General features: G+C 41.1%; 1 protein-coding gene across 5 annotated transcripts in view; it reads right to left on the bottom strand.

Annotated features, from left to right (window-relative positions):
- The window catches only part of LOC120524906 (LIM domain and actin-binding protein 1-like), a 138215-nt gene that overhangs the window by 43325 nt on the left and 77048 nt on the right, over nucleotides 1-17842 (bottom strand). The window contains exon 1 of one of the 5 annotated variants that reach the window (XM_039746756.1): nucleotides 12669-12766. The exons of 2 other annotated variants lie outside the window; for them this stretch is intronic. The gene's annotated coding sequence lies outside the window, so the exon portion shown is untranslated. Of the gene's footprint in view, nucleotides 1-12535; nucleotides 12767-17842 lie in introns of those variants that run through there. 2 more of the 5 variants (XM_039746754.1, XM_039746760.1) reach the window with 2 other exon arrangements.

Here is a 17842-nt window from a genome sequence, read left to right as displayed (position 1 = left end):
TCCCTTATTCAAGAACTGGCTTAAATAAACTTTAATTTTGCTCTCAGTCAATGCTGTGTAGAAAAGTTTTTTTTTTTAATTGTTTGAGAAAAATAGAATTAAAAGAAAAAACAAAAAAAAACACAAAAAACTTAATTAAACAATGAAGACTCACTAATGTACTTGTCTTATAGTCTTGTATGCATGTTATCATTTAGTTGACGCTCGGAACCAGCTAACAATATTTAATTTCAAAAGCAACAGCGGCGTGGTGGTGCTCAAACATAAAGAATGCTGGCAGTCACCTCCAGTTCCCCCTCTGGTGGTCGTTCCGAGTGTCAACTGGATGATAACATGCATACAAGACCACAAAATCACCCCCCACCCCATCCAGAAATATTTTCAGTTGACCAATTAGAAACATGTGTACCAAGTTTCATGAAAAATCGCTCCAGCCATTTGGAAGCAATGCTGAAACATATACAGTGCATCCGGCAAGTATTCACGGCGCATCACTTTTTCCATATTTTGTTATTTTACAGCCTTATTCCAAAATGGATTAAATTCATTTTTTTCCTCAGAATTCTACACACAGCACCTCATAATGACAACGAGAAAAAAAGTTCACTTGGTTTTTGCAAATTTATTAAAAAATAAAAAAATTGAAAAAGCACATGTACATAAGTATTCACAGCCTTTGCCATGAAGCTCAAAATTGAGCTCAGGTCCATCCGGTTCACCCTGATCATTCTTGAGATGTTTCTGCAGCTTCATTGGAGTCCACCTGTGGTCAATTCAGTTGATGTGACATGATTTGAAAGGCACACACCTGTCTATAGAAGGTCCCACAGTTGACAGTTCATGTCAGAGCACAAACCAAGCATGAAGTCAAAGGAATTGTCTGTAGATCTCCAAGGCAGGATTGTCTCGAGGCACAAATCTGGGGAAGGTTACAGAAAAATTTCTGCTGCTTTTAAAGGTCCCAATGAGCACAGTGGCCTCCATCATCCCTAAGTGGAAGAAGTTCGAAACCACCAGGACTCTTCCTAGAGCAGGTCGGCCATCTAAACTGAGCGATCGGGGGAAGAAGGGCCTTAGTCAGGGAGGTGACCAAGAACCCGATGGTCACTCTGTCAGAGCTCCAGAGGTCCTCTGTGGAGAGAGGAGAACCTTCCAGAAGGACAACCATCTCTGCAGCAATCCACCAATCAGGCCTGCATGGTAGATTGGCCAGAAGGAAGCCACTCCTTAGTTTCCCCCACTGAATTAAAGCTGAAAGTCTGCACTTCAACTGCATCTGAGTTGTTTCATTTAAAATTCATTGTGGTAATGTACAGAACCAAAATTAGAAAAAAATCTGTCTGTCCAAAAAAAAAAATTGTGTGTATATACACACACATACATATATACATATATACACATATACATATATATAAATAAATTTTTTTTGGAAAATTACTAGATAAGCACATAGACAATTGTGCTGCGTCTTTGTGACATGATGAGTTATAAGGTGCAATAAATTTGAAGTTTAAATAAAAACTTACACATTAGTCAGATTCAATATGGTTAACTTATTATATATGGTGTAAATAGTGTTCCTGGCACACAGCTCCAGAGTTTGCTAAACATCTTTACCCTTGTCCAGCTGTGCTTTGTGATTTAAAATGGTACTCCATTCAGGACTAAGATCAGGGACATTTGCAAAGGAGGGTAAGATTTGCAGTAGGTCATTGCTACCCTGGAAAAGCAGGTTTGAGAAATCAAACCATGATTGATATCCAAATAAAATTACAACAAAACAAAGAAACTTAAAATGTTCAAAATGCATACAGAAAAGTGCATTTGGTCCCCCCCCATGATGAAATCCAAATTTTAAGCGTTGTCAGGGATGCCAGGGTCGACGACCCGGCCGGGACACCCTGAAGGACCGAAAGAGGGTCTATGCCCGCCCTGGATCACGTGGGGGCCACCAACCTGGTTGCTTTGGGGGCCACGAGTAGAGAACTTGGAAGCCCAACCCTGTAGGGGCCCGTGGTCACCCCGATGCATTTGGAGCCCTGGACCTCAGCACTTCCACCACACCAGGAAGTGCTGGGGAAGAGAAGAAGGGACACCCGGAGAGGTTCCAGGAGTACAGCCGGCACTTCCGCCACACAGGGGCATGTCGGTGGGTGATTGCCACCATTCACCTGGAGTACATCCGGGTGCTAATAAAAGCGGCCGCCTCCCTTCATTCAAGGCTGGAGTTGGGTGGAGGCAGGACAAGGCAAGAGAAGAGAGAGTAGAGGCGGCCCGAAGAAAGGTGTTGTGTAGCCAGGACTTTGGGGGGTTTGTGTGCACATAAGACTTTTGTAAATAAACATGTGGTGGTGGAAAAAGCACATGTCTACCTGTCTGTGACCGGGCCACGTTCACAGTGTGATCTAGGGGTGTTTGGATACAACAGAATGACGGGATACTTTTTTTTTTTTTTTTATAATAGCAAAAGTGTTCAAGAAAATAATTCATACATTCGATAAAACAGTTTTGACATCTTATGTGCTTTCTATATGGATGTTAGATGGGGCTCAGAACAGTAAGAATGAAAATTCATTCTGAATAGTGGTTATCAATTTTTCTCCATCATCATTAATCTGCTCAAGCCCTTTCAGTGTCATAGTAGTCCGAGTGATGCCTTTGTGAACTGCTTGCTTAAGTCAGGAGCTCTTCTTAATGTTTCTTCACAGAATCAGAAGAAATTTTGCTCACCTGAAACACAAACTTATATGGACAAATCTGACTGTGGCTAAGTAAACCAACAGTCATATGCTCCATCATGGTTTAACATTACATCTCCCACAGTGGTGGGGGGTTGATTTGTTTCGAAACGCCCCCCTCCCCCCCCTTTTTTCTAGTAAAACTTGAGTTGTGTGTATGGAATGTTATTGCTTTCAATAGACTTCAAACAAGGCTAATGTTAGGGAGGAAAGGGACTATAATAAAGAACAGTCCCTCTCTTAATATGTTGATTTCAGAACAAACACCAATTACTTAAGATATTTACAAATTCTCTCTCTGTGGAGAGTCTAAGCAGCTACCCAGATTGAAAGAAAGTAGAGGGTCAGTCCATGTCATGACACAATTAGCTGTGTGTGTGTGTGCATGCACATGAACGTGATCACCTGACATGCTATGCCACACAATGTGAATGTTTACCTTCCACTTACAACTGACCTTTAGTTTAAAGTTTCACACAGTAATAGGTCCTCAAGCAGCTTTTTCTAGCATACCAGAAAGTGAAGGGGAAACCAATTGAACAGAGTTAATTTTAAACTCTCAAACATGTTTATGAAGCACATTCTGCATAAATTCTTCAGGCTTGCCAGTTTTCCAAAGTCTGTGTAATAGGTTTTTAATAGCCGGAACAAAAGTGGATAACCTGTTTTCACAAAATGTATTATGCCAGAGCTGGAAAAAAATTAACTATGCTGCACCAACAGAATGCAGTCTTTTCATAGTTGTGAAAACTCTGGATATAAAACGGTGATTGGGGTCTTATTAAAACTATATTTAGCTTAAGACCCAGAGGTGGCAATTATGAAGTTCCATAACTTAATGTGAAAGACTATAGATTTCCACTTTTTAAAAAGTGTATTAATGAGAAATCTGAATATACATATTATATTGAGATTGTTCTAGAGTGCTTAGTGAATTTGCTGTTGAATATTCAAAAGGCCAAAAAAAAAAAAAAAAAAATGAAGAAAAAAAAAAACTTAAGGTATGCCTTCAGGGGTTCCCGAGTTGCTTGTGATGTGAATATAGAATTAAGGTCTTTCATTCTATTAGATCCTATTTGCCCAGAGTCACCCAACTTGAATTATACAAAGTAGTAGTTTCACAAATGTGCTGTACCCCAAGACTAAATTTAACTAGTTAAGTTGGATACCCCAACACACTCAGGATTCTTTGGAATGTAAAGGTGAAAAGAATATAGAAAGATGGGACTTTTAACATTTGTTTAGAAAACAAATTTATTATCAGTTTCCACTGGGCTGGGGATCACAGCAAGAGACCAGTTTTTCACTGTGGTCTTCCAAGCCTGGTATCGGCCAGCTGCTTTCACAGATCATAGAGCAAATTTGTTCTCAACAAGATCGGTTAATGAAAATGCAGTGTAGAATAAAAGTAGTAAATAAGAAATGGAAGCTGCAAGGTTGGAGGGACAGATACTTAGGTTTCTTTAGAAAATGTAAACACATGCAGTTAAGCAAGAAAAAAAAAAAAAAAGAAGACTGTAAAAAGCATTGCATTGTCAACAAACAAGACAGATATGCAAGACCAGGTATGATACATAATCTCAAGAATGAAATGAAAAGTTAATTGGTATAGAAATGTAGTATTATAGAAATTTAGTAATGAGACTGCAAGTAGAAACATCCATGAAAATACTGAAATCATTACAAACAAAAATTAAAAATACCGTGTGGGAAACATCACTTAAAACTAAGTGTGTAAATTCACCCATGTCGATTTTGATCAAGGATCAGTTTCAAGGCTTAATATTCAAACTACAATTGATAGGTATTCAACACATGCTCAGATCAGATTTGACAATTACAGCAAGACCCTGCTGTGACACGAGCCACAATCTGCACAAAAAAAAAAAAAGAAGACATCACCAGATGGCATTGTTTCAAAGACACAAAATTGTAGTCAAGGTTTCTGCCATGTTTCACTTAAGCATACAAAAATTACACACTATGATGAATTCAGAGAGGAATATTTACTAGAGAGAGTCCTAATGTAAAAAAAAAAAACAAGGCGGTGATTCAAGCAGCAGGTCATTTATAAATCATGAACCCAATTAAGTATTAAGAAAACGGGTATCTGGAAAGTTTGCTGTGCAAAGATCAATATTAAGATTTTACCCCAGTATTTTAAAAGGTTCAATACATCTATGGTCATGTTCATCATCCTGAGCAGGAGGGAGTGCTTTATGATCAAACTATGCTAAAGACCATCCCAAATACAGAGATGTCCTGATCCTGTCAATATACCTTAGATACTGCAACATGCCAAAAGTTGTAGGGCAGTTTTCAATTTCCTTTAGACAAAGCATTTAAGAGCCAGCAATTCATCACAGATGTACCTCAGCACAATGGAAATTCAATAGTTAGTCAATGAAATAGTGAAACAGACAAAAGTACCAGGTGGACAAGGAAAACATATTACTTAACATGAATACCTGGCCCCTCTCCAACAGGATCCAAAGGTGATAGTATGCATTAGTGCAACATGTCTCCACAGGAAGGACAAGTTGATGCTTCCAAGATAGAGATCCAGTAAAATGTGGGATGATGTAAGTAAGAAAAGTAGGCAAGAGCAGCCAAACATACTTCAGGATATAGGAGAGATAAAAATGCTGGTAGAGTGCAGCACATTAACACACAAATTAAAAAGTATAGAAGACACTATTCAGAAGACGAGTTACTTACAGAGGAGTTGGCAAAACTGACCATAGACGAGGCAACAACAGCAAGACCTCAGAGTTGCAAAGATCAGGAAAAACAAGCACGTGAAAAAAACTAATGCTCAAAGAAAAAAATGTTTTAATAATACAGAGATAAGCTGCAATAAGCATGTATCAAAATACCCCATCATCTTTGTAGTTTAATTTTCTGTAAAGCAGTTTCCACTACACTTGAGATCACAGTGCCAACACACAAAGTTACACCACTTATATTCCAGAATGTACATTTTGTCTTCATTTGTTAACTCCTGGCACATGTTAAGAGGTTTATGCTCCCAGACTGCACCTTATTTAGTTCACCCGTTTGTTTGGAAGTGTGAAACAAAAAGGAAAACCACTACTCAAATCATATATGTGAACAGAACAGTGAAAAAATGAATAACTCGACAGGCTTTGAATAAGCCAAATAGTAAAGTGGAAAGGTTTTTGTTTATTATGCTACTTCCTATTCAGGACCAAATCTAAAGTAAACATCTACCTGTTATCTATCTTAATCTTGCACCCTGATTCCTTGGCCTGTCTTCTCTTAGCACTTTTGACATTATGTTCTGCAGACATGTTTTCCCTGCAGCCACTTTCTAAAACCTGAGATACAAGAAATATCTAAACAACTGTTAGATCTCTCAGCATTTGAATATTAAAAAGTTTGATTTCTCCTAAATGTCTCAGGTTTGCTTTACTACTGAAGCGGAGGCAAGTACTGTACATTATCAATCTGTTATATGCAATATATTTAAACAGAGTATGCCATGACAGGGTTCCTTGAAAAGCATACAACTCAAAGCAGCAAGAAAAGTGCAATGCAATATTATTCAAATATTTGATAACCAAAACAGTAGGATATGTCAAAACAAGTAAAAATGAGCTAGAATATAAGACATTTTCTACACAAGAGGTGATTGTTGAGATAATGAAGCCAAATTGCTTAGCCAATTGTCAACCGGTGTAATCCTCATCCTAGAAATTGTTTAAAAGTGGTTAGGAACTCATCTTAAAATACAAGACTCATTTTCAGATTCCCACAACCACTTTAAGAAATTTCTAGTCTGCATCTTGAATGCACTATCCCCTTATTTTCCAACTATTCTCTTTAGTATGTCAGAACCGATTTGCCAACCTCACACTCCCTTGTGGGCAAACCTGGGCTTGCAAATCTAGAAGTCAGCTAACGTGGCAGAGCTTTCTCCTCCATGACTGCGAACATAAATGTGGAGAATAGCATGCATCTTATCATTGGAAAGGTTTTCAGAACTACTAACAAGGCATATACCTAAATACAAAGATCGTGGTCTACAAAGTCATTTATACCACTTATTCTGCTCTGTGTTTTTGAATCAAGAAATAACCCTGCCACATCACAAAAAAATCCACCAGTTCTACATGCAGGCCCACCAGCGAATTACCCACAATCTTTGGCAGAAGAAAACTCTGCCTATATCTCCTTCTGACTGACAGCCCAGCTTCATTGGACAAGCTATGTCATTCACCTGCATAGTTGTTGACTTGCATTTCACAGTAAACTTGTGGAAGGTGCTCAATCTCATTGAGGCTAAAAAAAAAAAAAAAAACATTACAACATCAGCTGCTTATGCGACATCTGTGGCCATATCTCTGCCTTACCGATTTAACAGGCACCACATCACTGAACACATCTATGAACTCCCAAGATTCACCATGTTGATAAATCAGTCCAATTTGGATTTATACAGATTTGTCAGATTTTTTTCATCATTGCCCTACAGAACTCTGATACGCAGGATGACATCTCCAAAAACTGAAAGGAGACTGAAACAGACTGACAGCAAGAGCTGGTAAAACAGTCTGCAAAAGCATGGTAGTTACAGAATAGCAAGCTCAAAGGGTAAAGGATAAAAGACATTTTATACAGACTATAAATTCTGATGAGGTAGCTCTTTCCTGTGTGTTCTAAAGTTTACTGTAGATCCACCCCAACTATCACCCTTAGCAAAATAAATGTTAGAATTTGCTTATATCAACAATATTAGGGGTCTTAATCATGAACTGGATTAAACAGATATGTTTATTCCGTTTTTTATGTGTCCTGCGGTAGGTTGGCACCTTGCCCAGGATTGGTTCCTGCCTTTTGCCCTGTGTTGGCTGGGATTGGCTCCAGCGGACCCCCGTGACCCTGTATTCGGATTCAGCGGGTTAGAAAATGGATGGATTTTTTTTTTTTTTTATATAACAATAGTTAGAGTCGGATGGTGCCTGTTATGGCGCTATGCTGGATGAAAGGCAGAAAACAGCCATTAAGTGGGAGCTAAGCCATCCTGGCGGCCAAAATTACAAACATTTACACGCACACTCATGCAGGGCCAAGTTCAAATCAAAATGAACCTAACCAGCTTGTGTTGAGGAATATTGGAATGATCACATATAGAGAAAGTGCAGTGTTTGAAGTTTTAAAATTATGAAGAGAATTAGTAAAGTGGATACTGGCTATTAAAATGAGTTCACAATCACAGATGGAAACTTAAGGATATCTTTTGCATAACACGGTACAACACCCTAGTACTACAGACATACAAGACACCGAAATGTACCGCTACTACAAGGAATGCTTTTCTCTACATTCATAATGGCTAACACGGTACAACACCCTAGTACCATAAACATTACAAAGATATACTTCACTTACAGAAACCATAGATACACAGGATAAATTAGTAGTGTATTAGAAATTATGTCTTTAGGGACTATTCAATGTAATTTTGAAGAAACTAGGTAAACAGGATTGGTGAGCTTTGTTGGGCTGAACAGGCTGTTCTTAAAACTGTTCTAATGAAATGTACTCAGAGAAAAGCCCAAGGAGAAATGAGGAGAATGTGTACACTTCAAACAGACACTAGTTAGAATAAGATTTAAGCCCAGGACACTGGACCAATGAGGTAATTACTGTATATTCATGCCTGAACAAACAGCCTGATGCATTTTACTGGATGTTACTTTTTATACTTCATATTCACACACACCCTATATATAGACACACATTTAACATATTTTAAAACTGTATTTGTACATGCGTACAGAACTGAGTTGATCCAAGTACGCAAAAAACCTGCTTTAGATAACATGTTAGAAGGCATCCACATTCACTATATCCTTGCTCCTAACAAAAGCATTCCTGCATTCATACACTAGTAAACCCCTAAATCAAAAATCTGTAATATACAGTAATAAATAAATAGCAAGTGCTGCTTCCCAGAATCAAAACTCATCACCTACCTACTCAACATATAGTGATTGCATACTAACCTTGCTGCATTGTCTTGTTTATTTACTCACAGCTGATGCATGGCCAATTCATCGTGTACTAGAACACGGTGTGACGGACAGCCGGGTCCCATGCCCGGTCGGGATGCCCCTGCTGCATATGTTCCGGGGGAGCCATCATGGACAGCTCAATACCTCCCCCGGGACGCTAGGTGGCAGCCTCCCTGGCCAATGTTCAATTCCAACTCTCCCACGTGGCTCCATGGGACATGGAGTCCTCTACAGCCTGGTTGGGAGAGGGGGTGGCCGCTAGGGGACGCTGCCACGACTCAAGAGCCTGACTGGACGAATCTTTAGCCCCTCCTGGAGGTGCAATTAGGACCAGGTGGTCAAGAACCTGGAACACTTCCGGGTGAGGTGTAAAACGAGCCAGCCTCCACCACTGAGGGGCCAGAATCGGGAGGAAGAGGTTGCCAGGGAGGAGTGGTGGTGCCAGAAAGGGTTGTTTAAAGTCTGTGTTTTGTGCTTATGGGACCTTGTTTGGCCTGTGGGACACAAGGAAGACGGGCTCCATGGCTGAAGAGAAAAAATAAAAGCCTATTTGTTTTAAACGTGCATCTGCGAAAGTCTGTGCCGGGTCGGGCGCTATATTGTGCCTTTTACAATGGTTAGTCCAATTTGCAACTTAGTTTGTAGAAATAATTCAATCTGTCTATTTTGCTACACATACAAATGAGATGAACGACTCAGCAGGAGAATAAATCAAAGACAGCTCTTTCATACCATAGGAAAGAAAGAAAAATAAATCAAGATGAATCCTTAGAAAGCCCAAAGGAAAATATGAAAAGGGTCGAACTCATTTTAATAAAGGAGTTAATAATTTTATTCATGTTTAACTGCAGCACCAGGAAATATTCATTAGTTACTGCCACAACAGAAAAAGTACTTTATACATACAAATAACATACGAGATTTACAATAAGGATGTTAAGAAAAATATAGGTGAAATGCATAACTGTTGAGAAAATGATCCCATTCCTCCATGCTCACCATAAAAGCAGCACCAAGATGTAAAACAAATTGCTAGAATACCACCAGAAACTGACTCAAATGATCATTAAGACCCTCCTAAATGACGTCAGGCTCAAGTACAGCAGAGCTAGCAGCAAAATAAAAAAATAAATAAAAAAAAAAAATCTCAGTAAACTGCCACTGACAGGAAAGTACACATAGGGCAATGGACTTGTTGTCCCAACTTTTTACTTCACCTTTCATGTTCATCACAGCCATCTTTGCAATAGTGGTATGGATGAGCAGGAAGATGTTTTTGCAAGGATTTAAAAGTGCTCAGGATCAATCCAGAACAATACACAGGGTGCGGATTACATTACTATAAAGGGGGCCCATTTTGTTACAGCCATTGTGAACATGTTTATGCATCCACTCTTTATTCAGAAATTAGTTTTGCCATATTTTCTATTGCAAATATTTTATAAAACTTTTGAGAAACAAATGCTGTGTATTGGTCAGACTTCAAACTTTGTGATACTGAATTATTAACTTCAAAGCTTTTAATAGCACCACTGACAAACAGTCTAGGCCCCAGGTTAAACCTCTTAAAACAATATGGATGTTTAATGTCAGTTTATGTTTTTTTTCTTTACAAAAGCCTCACAACCGAATCTCTGGATCCCAGTCTATGAAACTCACTGTCTATATCAAAGCTAAAGACCAGATCCTCAATATATCACCATTCTAACGCCATAACAATTTAACAAACCCCACCATGTTTCTTAGTGTTTGATTGGTTCTCGCATTACATTTACATTTATTTGCTGAGCAGATGCCAAAGCAACTTACAACTGAGGTCAGCATAATCAAGTAACATCAATTTACGGACTGTTCTGAACAAGTGTAACAGGCCAGGTTACAAAAGTTGATTTCCGCAAGTGAAAAGCTATAAAGCCTACCATAACAAAACTATTATCATCCATCCATCCATTAAACAACCTGCTATATCCTAACTACAGGGTCACGGGGATCAAAAGAGCCACAGACCAAAAACACTCCTTAACAATTAGATATGCTTGCTTCCACTGTACAATGTTCTTGACATGGTGTCTTTCAAAATTGCATATCCCCACCTGTAAAATTTATTAAATATTTTATATGCTTAGAACTGTACTGGTTTAACACTATTGTATTTGTAAAGCAACTTACAATGATATGCCATTGAAAGCTCTATACAAACAAAGTTTGTATCCATCCTGGCAGTACCCTCTACTGATTAAGTTGAACTCTATTTCAATACCAAGACTGTTCAGTCCTAGTCTCTGACCTAATATATGACTCTTGCTTATGTCACTTAAACTGCCTGCGATCCAAATTAAACGACATGCATTTCAACAATTGTAAAACTTCTTAACTGGTAAAGCATCTTGAGATTTTACTTCACTATGGAGGTGGTTTGTTTGAAATTGCCTCATCGAATTTTCAGATTGCTGGAAGCTTTGGCCCACGATTGTAACCTTCAGGTGCCAAGACTAAAATGAACCCTGGACAGGGCAAGTCTCTCTCTCTCACACACGTTTCCACACTCAAGCAGCCAGGTCACATTAACCTATTTGTGACTTTGAGATGTGGGAGGAAATATAGAGGACCTCCTAAAAAATGTAGAATAAACAGTTAAACTAGAGGTGGGGGGCTGGACTGGAATTTGAACCCGATCTCCGAGAGCTGTGAAATGGCAAATTTCCACTGTGACAATGATGAAATCAAGTCAGACCTTTTGCCCATTGTTCTATAGTTTTGTTTGGCAGACACCCTTATCCAAGGTAATTTACAAAAATCAATCAATACACTGCAAATCTCTTGATAACGTAGAAATTAAAAAAGAACACATTTCAAAATTGCCCTCTCTCTTTTAATATGTCATTTCCTTGACGTCTTATGATTTACTGTACCAAACCTTTGCTTGCGTCGGGTTTTATCTGTCAAAATGCAAGAGCAAAGCGTTGCCGGATCTTTCATCGCAGTCTAATCTCCTATATTTAACAGAACAGTGCATACTTTAAACAAAGTGTTTCGTCCACATTACTGCTATGGCAAAATATACAAATTTCAAATAAAGGACAAATAAAAGCAGGGGGAAAAGAACTATACAAAAAAACTAACTTATCTTAGGTTACCCTAACGTCTCATTTTACTAACAAGGACCCTTATGTCAGGAATGCCCAGCACAAGGATTAAAATATTAGTCACATACCTACACATTCACATGAAGTAAAGTGCAAAAGACTTGTTTAATTTATAGCAAAAAGCGGACTCCTTCGTGTTAAAACACGGCTGGGTGGGATGATGAATGGCAAGTTGAGGAACCACGGCGGGAGTGTCGCAAAATTTTCAACACTCAAATTCTTTCCTCTCTGAAAATGCTGTGACAAGTTTGGCGTAAACGTATCCTACCGATCAGCTTACATGATAGATAAGGCCGGCGCGTTCTTACAGCCCTTACACCCGCAATGCTACGGAGGACAATTTATACGAGTAATTATTAAAAAAAAAAAAGTAGATAAAAACAGCTGCGCGTCTTCGTCTCCTGCCAAAGTCCTCTTTCCCTCATCGCAGGATCGCCCAGCGCCCGACAAGCACGTCCCAGCACAGCTCTCAAGAGCCCGGCTTCGACCGCGGCGGCGCACTTCCGGCCTGTCACCTGTCCCGCTCGAAAACACCACGGCTTGCCGGATGCGTAGCCCTCCTCATGGCGCGCGACCCCATTACCCGCTCTCCGCGGTTCGGTTCTCCTGTTACCTGTTCGTGAAGAGAAAGTTGAAAGTGCTGGCGTGTTTGTTCGTCGGTCGCTCTTTTGAAGTGTATAAAACCACCCCCGAAACGGCAAAGTGCACTTGGCATAAATTGACTGGTAAAATTACAGCATCCGCACCTTTATAAGCTTCAACTTGGACAACCGGTCGCTAACGCGCTTTTTATTTCAACTGCTATCACAAAACTTGGTCCGGACAACCTGTACACTAAGAAGAGGGGCGGTCTCAATGGATCGTCCACGCCCATTCCAAACACCTGTTTGCTTCTCGGGCTTGGGGAGAATGGGCGTGGTCTCGTGGGAGTAGCACAACGAAGAGGAGGCGGGGAGATAAATAGTATTTACACGTTTTTTTCCAAGCGTATAAGCATTTCCTCTTTATTGCAGGACATGGTAGTTGGGTGTCAGTTAATAATACAGGAATTGAGTGGAAAAAGCCCAGACGTTCAGATTTGGAGACTTCAAGGTAGTTATCAGGTTAAAAGTTTCACTTCAAAGTTTTGATGGCCAGGTACATTTGATGTAAGAGGTACATTGGAATGTGCTTTATAAAAATACATTTTTTATTAAAAAAAATTTTATTAAGATGCATACCAATCGAACAGGGAATTCATAAAGAGTGCAGCACAATAATGCAACCTCTTGTCAGAACAGCACTCTGTAGCTTGCCTAACAGGACCACATAATGGCAGGTGATGCTGTCCTCTATCCACTCAATAGAGTCTAGTCCCTGCTGGGAATAACAGGGCAGCAGGGTGAGGACATGGCTTTTTGATTCCTCTGGTACATTCAATACCATACAGAGAAACTCAGTGAGTTTCAAAGAGGGTTGATCTTACCACCGTGTCCTAGATAATGGGCTACTTAACTAGTAGACAGATCACAGGTTGTGCGGCTTAAGTACTGTGTGTAAGGCATGGTCGTGAGTAGCACAAGGGCTCCCACAGGGAACAGTGCTTGCTCCCTTCCTGTTTATCCTGTACACCTCAGACTTTAGATACAATTCTGAGTCATGTCATCTGCAGAACTTTTTTTAATGATGCAGACATAGTTGACTGTCAGTGGCAGGCAGGAAAATGAATACAGGACACTAGTGAAGGATCTTGTTGAATGGTGCAGAATGAATCACCTGCAGCTCAATAAGAGAAAGGAGACAATCAAGGGCTTCAGATGGGTTGAGCTCATTTCGCCTCTGGTTCTCAATGGAGGTGGTAAGGAGTAGCTAGGGGTGAATCTGAATGGCAGGCTTGAGTGGAGTACCAACACATAATCTGTATACAAAAAGGGTCAGAGTAACCTCTATTTCCTGAGAAGTTTGAGTTTTGTAGTTTATGCAAGTCACTCTTACATGCTTTCTAATCATTCTGTATTGGCCAGTGGTAATTTTTCTATGCGATAGTGTGTTGGGGAAATGACATTAGAGCAGGTGATGCCAATAATCCAATCTTGGGAGTCAAGTAGAACTGACTGGTACAAGTATTAGAATAAGAGGTCACTCAGGAAGCTGCTTGCTATCCTGGAGAATGACACTCACCCCTGTATGAAGTTTTGGCTAAGCAGAGGAGCACATTTAGTAACAGAATGAGACAACTGCATTACTCCAAGGTGCACCATGTGAGGTTGTTTCAACCCTCAGCTATCAGGCTCTCTAATGAGTCACCGCTTGGCCAAGATGGTCTTGTTCTCTGTTTGCTGAATGGTACTGAGTCAGTGTATCATACATCTTAACAGAAAATGATGTTACACGCAACATACTGTTCCAATGACTGACATTGTGTGCTGTGGAATTGTACAATAAGTATGAACAATTCTAATCACTTTACACTTTGTAAATACGTACACTTTGTTCATTTACTTATAGATAATTCTTGTTATATTTTTTGTGCTTTGTAAGCACACTTAAGATTATGATCATTTTTGCTAGATGCATATTTATTCCTTTTTGGTCTGCTGCTGTAACTCTGCAATTCCCATTAGGGTTAATAGCATGTCTGTCTGTTTGTCTGTCTATTTATCTATCACATCAACCTACAGAGGGCTGAATTCAAAGACACCCCGAAAATCAAAGTGAAAAAATGATGCTTTAGGCAGGCCAGTCCATTTTTCTGAAATTCCATTGCAGCAACTTCAAATCTTACTCAGTAGTTTGCATGTCCCCCACGTGCTTGTGTGCATGCCTGACAACATCGGGGATGGGGGTTTTATGCTCCTATTGAGATGACGGATAGTGTCCTGGGGGATCTCCTCCCAGATCTGGACCAGGGCATCACTAAGATCCTGGACAGTCTGAGGTGCAACCTGGCAGTGTTGGATGGACCGAAACATAATGTCCCAGAGTTGTTCTATTGGATTTAGGTCAGGCGAGCAGAGCGTGGGGGCCAGTCAATGGTATCAATTCCTTCATCCTCCAGGAACTGCCTTCATACTCTCACCACATGAGGCCAGGAATTGTCATGCATCAGGAGGAACCCAGGAGCCACTGCACCATCATAGGGTCTGACAATGGGTCCAAGGATTTCATCCCAGTACCTAATGGCAGTCAAGGTGCCGTTGTCTAGCCTGTAGAGGTTTGTGTGCCCCTCCACGGATATGCCTCCCCAGACCATCACTGACCCACCACCAAACCAGTCATGCTGAATGATGTTACACGCAGCATAACGTTCTCCATGGTTTCTCCAGACCCTTTCAAGTCTGTCACATGTGCTCAGGGTGAACCTGCTCTCATCTGTGTAAAGCACAGGGCGCCATTGGTGGACCTGCCAAGTCTGGTATTCTATGGCAAATGGCAATCGAGCTCCACAGGGCCGGGTGGGCAGTAAGCACAGGGCTCACTAGAGAATGTCGGGCCCCTCAGGGCACCCTCATGAAGTCTGTTTCTGATTGATCGGTGAGAGACATTCACACCAGTGGCCTGCCTGCTGGAGGTCATTTTGTAGGTTCTGGCAGTGCTCATCCTGTTCCTCGTTGCCCAAAGGAGCAGATACTGGTGGGTCCTGCTGATGGGTCAAGGACCTTCTACGAGGGGCCCTGTCCAGCTTTCCTAGAGTAACTGCCTGTCTCCTGGAATCTCCTCCATGCCCTTGAGACTGTGCTGGGAGACACAGCAGACCTTCTGGCAATGCCAGTATTGATGTGCCTACCATCCTGGAGAAGTTGGACTACCTGTGCCAGCTCTGTAGGGTCCAGTTATGGTCTCATGCTACCAGTAGTGACACTGAACGTAATGCAAAACAAGTGACAAAACAGATGAGGAGAGAAAAATGTCAGTGGCCTCCCACCACCTGGTAAACCATTCCTGTTTTGGGGGTTGTCTCATTGTTGCACCTCTAGAGCCCCTCATTAACACCAAAGCAGTTGAAACTGATTAACAACCCCCTCTGCTACTTAACTGACCAGATCAATAGCCCACAAGTTTCGTTGACTTGATGCCATACTCAGATTAAAAAGTGGTCCTTTCATTTATTTGAGCATTTGAAAGGTGCTTCTCATGGGGTCAGACAGCCCTGCAGTGAAATTTAAATAGGTACACTATGAATGGCAGTCAATTCAAGGCAGTAATGAGAGTCTCCATTAGGAGGTATGCACCTGGAGGGAGTTAAGAGACCTGAATTTGGGCTGCAGAGTGGTCGAGGAAGTGCCATGATTCAGGATCAATGAGAAGCCATGTGCTGGAAAGAAGATTATAAGGAGTCAGTCATGCATCGGGTGGACAAAGGACTGTGAGCATGGTAATGACCTGCTGGAAGGATAACTGGGGTTATTTTGGGCAGAAAAGAGCTCCTATTATTCCTCCTCAGTAATTTTCTGGGCATATAGCAGACCTATACTTCTCAGAGATGGTAGTGCAATGCCAGAAGAACTCCTGGGCAGTCCTTAAGTGTGCCTCTAGCCCTCAGTCCAGGGAGTTGGGAGCAGAGTGAATATAAGAGATGACTTGCTATATAACGTTGTAAACAACAGGTAATTTGAATCAATGATGAGAAACTTCCTAAGAAGGACCCCACTGTTAGGCAGATTGAGGATAAGCAGTGGAGTGAAAGGGAGCTGCAGAGAAGTCGGGGAGGAGCCAGGAGTTGGAAACCACGAGAAACCACGTGCTGAAAAGCAGATTATAAAGAGTCAGCCATGCATCAGATGAGCGAAGGACTGTAAGCGTGATAGTGATATGTGCACAAGGCAAAGTGGGTCTCCATCCATCCATTTTCTAACCCGCTGAATCCGAACATAGGGTCACGGGGGTCTGCTGGAGCCAATCCCAGCCAACATAGGGCACAAGGCAGGAACCAATCCTGGGCAGGGTGCCAACCCACCGCAGGACACACACAAAAACACCCACATGTCTTTGGATTGTGGGAGGAAACCGGAGTGCCCGGAGGAAACCCACGCAGACACGGGGAGAACATGCAAACTCCACGCAGGGAGGACCCGGGAAGCGAACCTCACAACATGTCTTGATGTCTAAATAGGTATGTTTGTTGTTTTGGAGGTGCTCTCTCTGGGCCATAACAGTGAGGACATTTCTTAAGCCTGCTAGGGTTATGCGGTTGCTCGTTCATGAAGGGGCTTAACTATTCATTCTATGTGATGTCTCCATCTCTACCATCTCTACACATGCCCATATTTACATTCAAACAATAGTTGCATGAATGTCTGAAATAAATATATTAATGTTTTTTAACAAAGGATCATTTCCATCTACAGTACACATATCAGTATCAACTGTATATAAATACAAGTACACAAGGGTTCAGATTCAAAAATAATAAGCCAACTTGGCAGTCTTTGTCATTAATGTCTGGTATGCAGCAAGATGCTGGTGCCCACATGTACACAGGCACATGTTTACTTTGCATTTTGATTAGTCTCTTAACAGTGCACATGCTCTAAAGTAACATTCGTGAGTGAAATCAACTTGACGGGCAGGCTTTAACGGGGCAAATGCCAGGCATCAGCACAATATAGGGCAGAGTGGTGGCTCTGAGGCTAAGGATCTGTGCTGGTATCCAGAAGGCTGCCGGTTCGAATCCCCGTCACTGCCAAAAGAGATCCTACTCTGCTGGGCCCTTGAACAAGACCCTTAACCTGTAATTGCTCCAAGAGCTCTGTACAATGGTTGACCCTTAGCTCTGACCCCAAGGGGTATGTGAAAACTAACAAATTCCTAATACAAGAAGTTGTATAAGGTGAAATAAAGAACAAAAAAATATCTAGAGGGCATGCACACAAAGCTTGGGGCCTATTGATCAAGGAGCTGTACTGTATGTGGTTGAAAATTGAAATCACACAAAGGCTAA

This window comes from Polypterus senegalus, chromosome 3, assembly GCF_016835505.1.
Source record: "Polypterus senegalus isolate Bchr_013 chromosome 3, ASM1683550v1, whole genome shotgun sequence".
Lineage (NCBI taxonomy): Eukaryota > Metazoa > Chordata > Cladistia > Polypteriformes > Polypteridae > Polypterus > Polypterus senegalus.
Note: the sequence above shows the minus strand (reverse complement) of the source record. Positions and strands in the feature narration are given on the sequence as shown.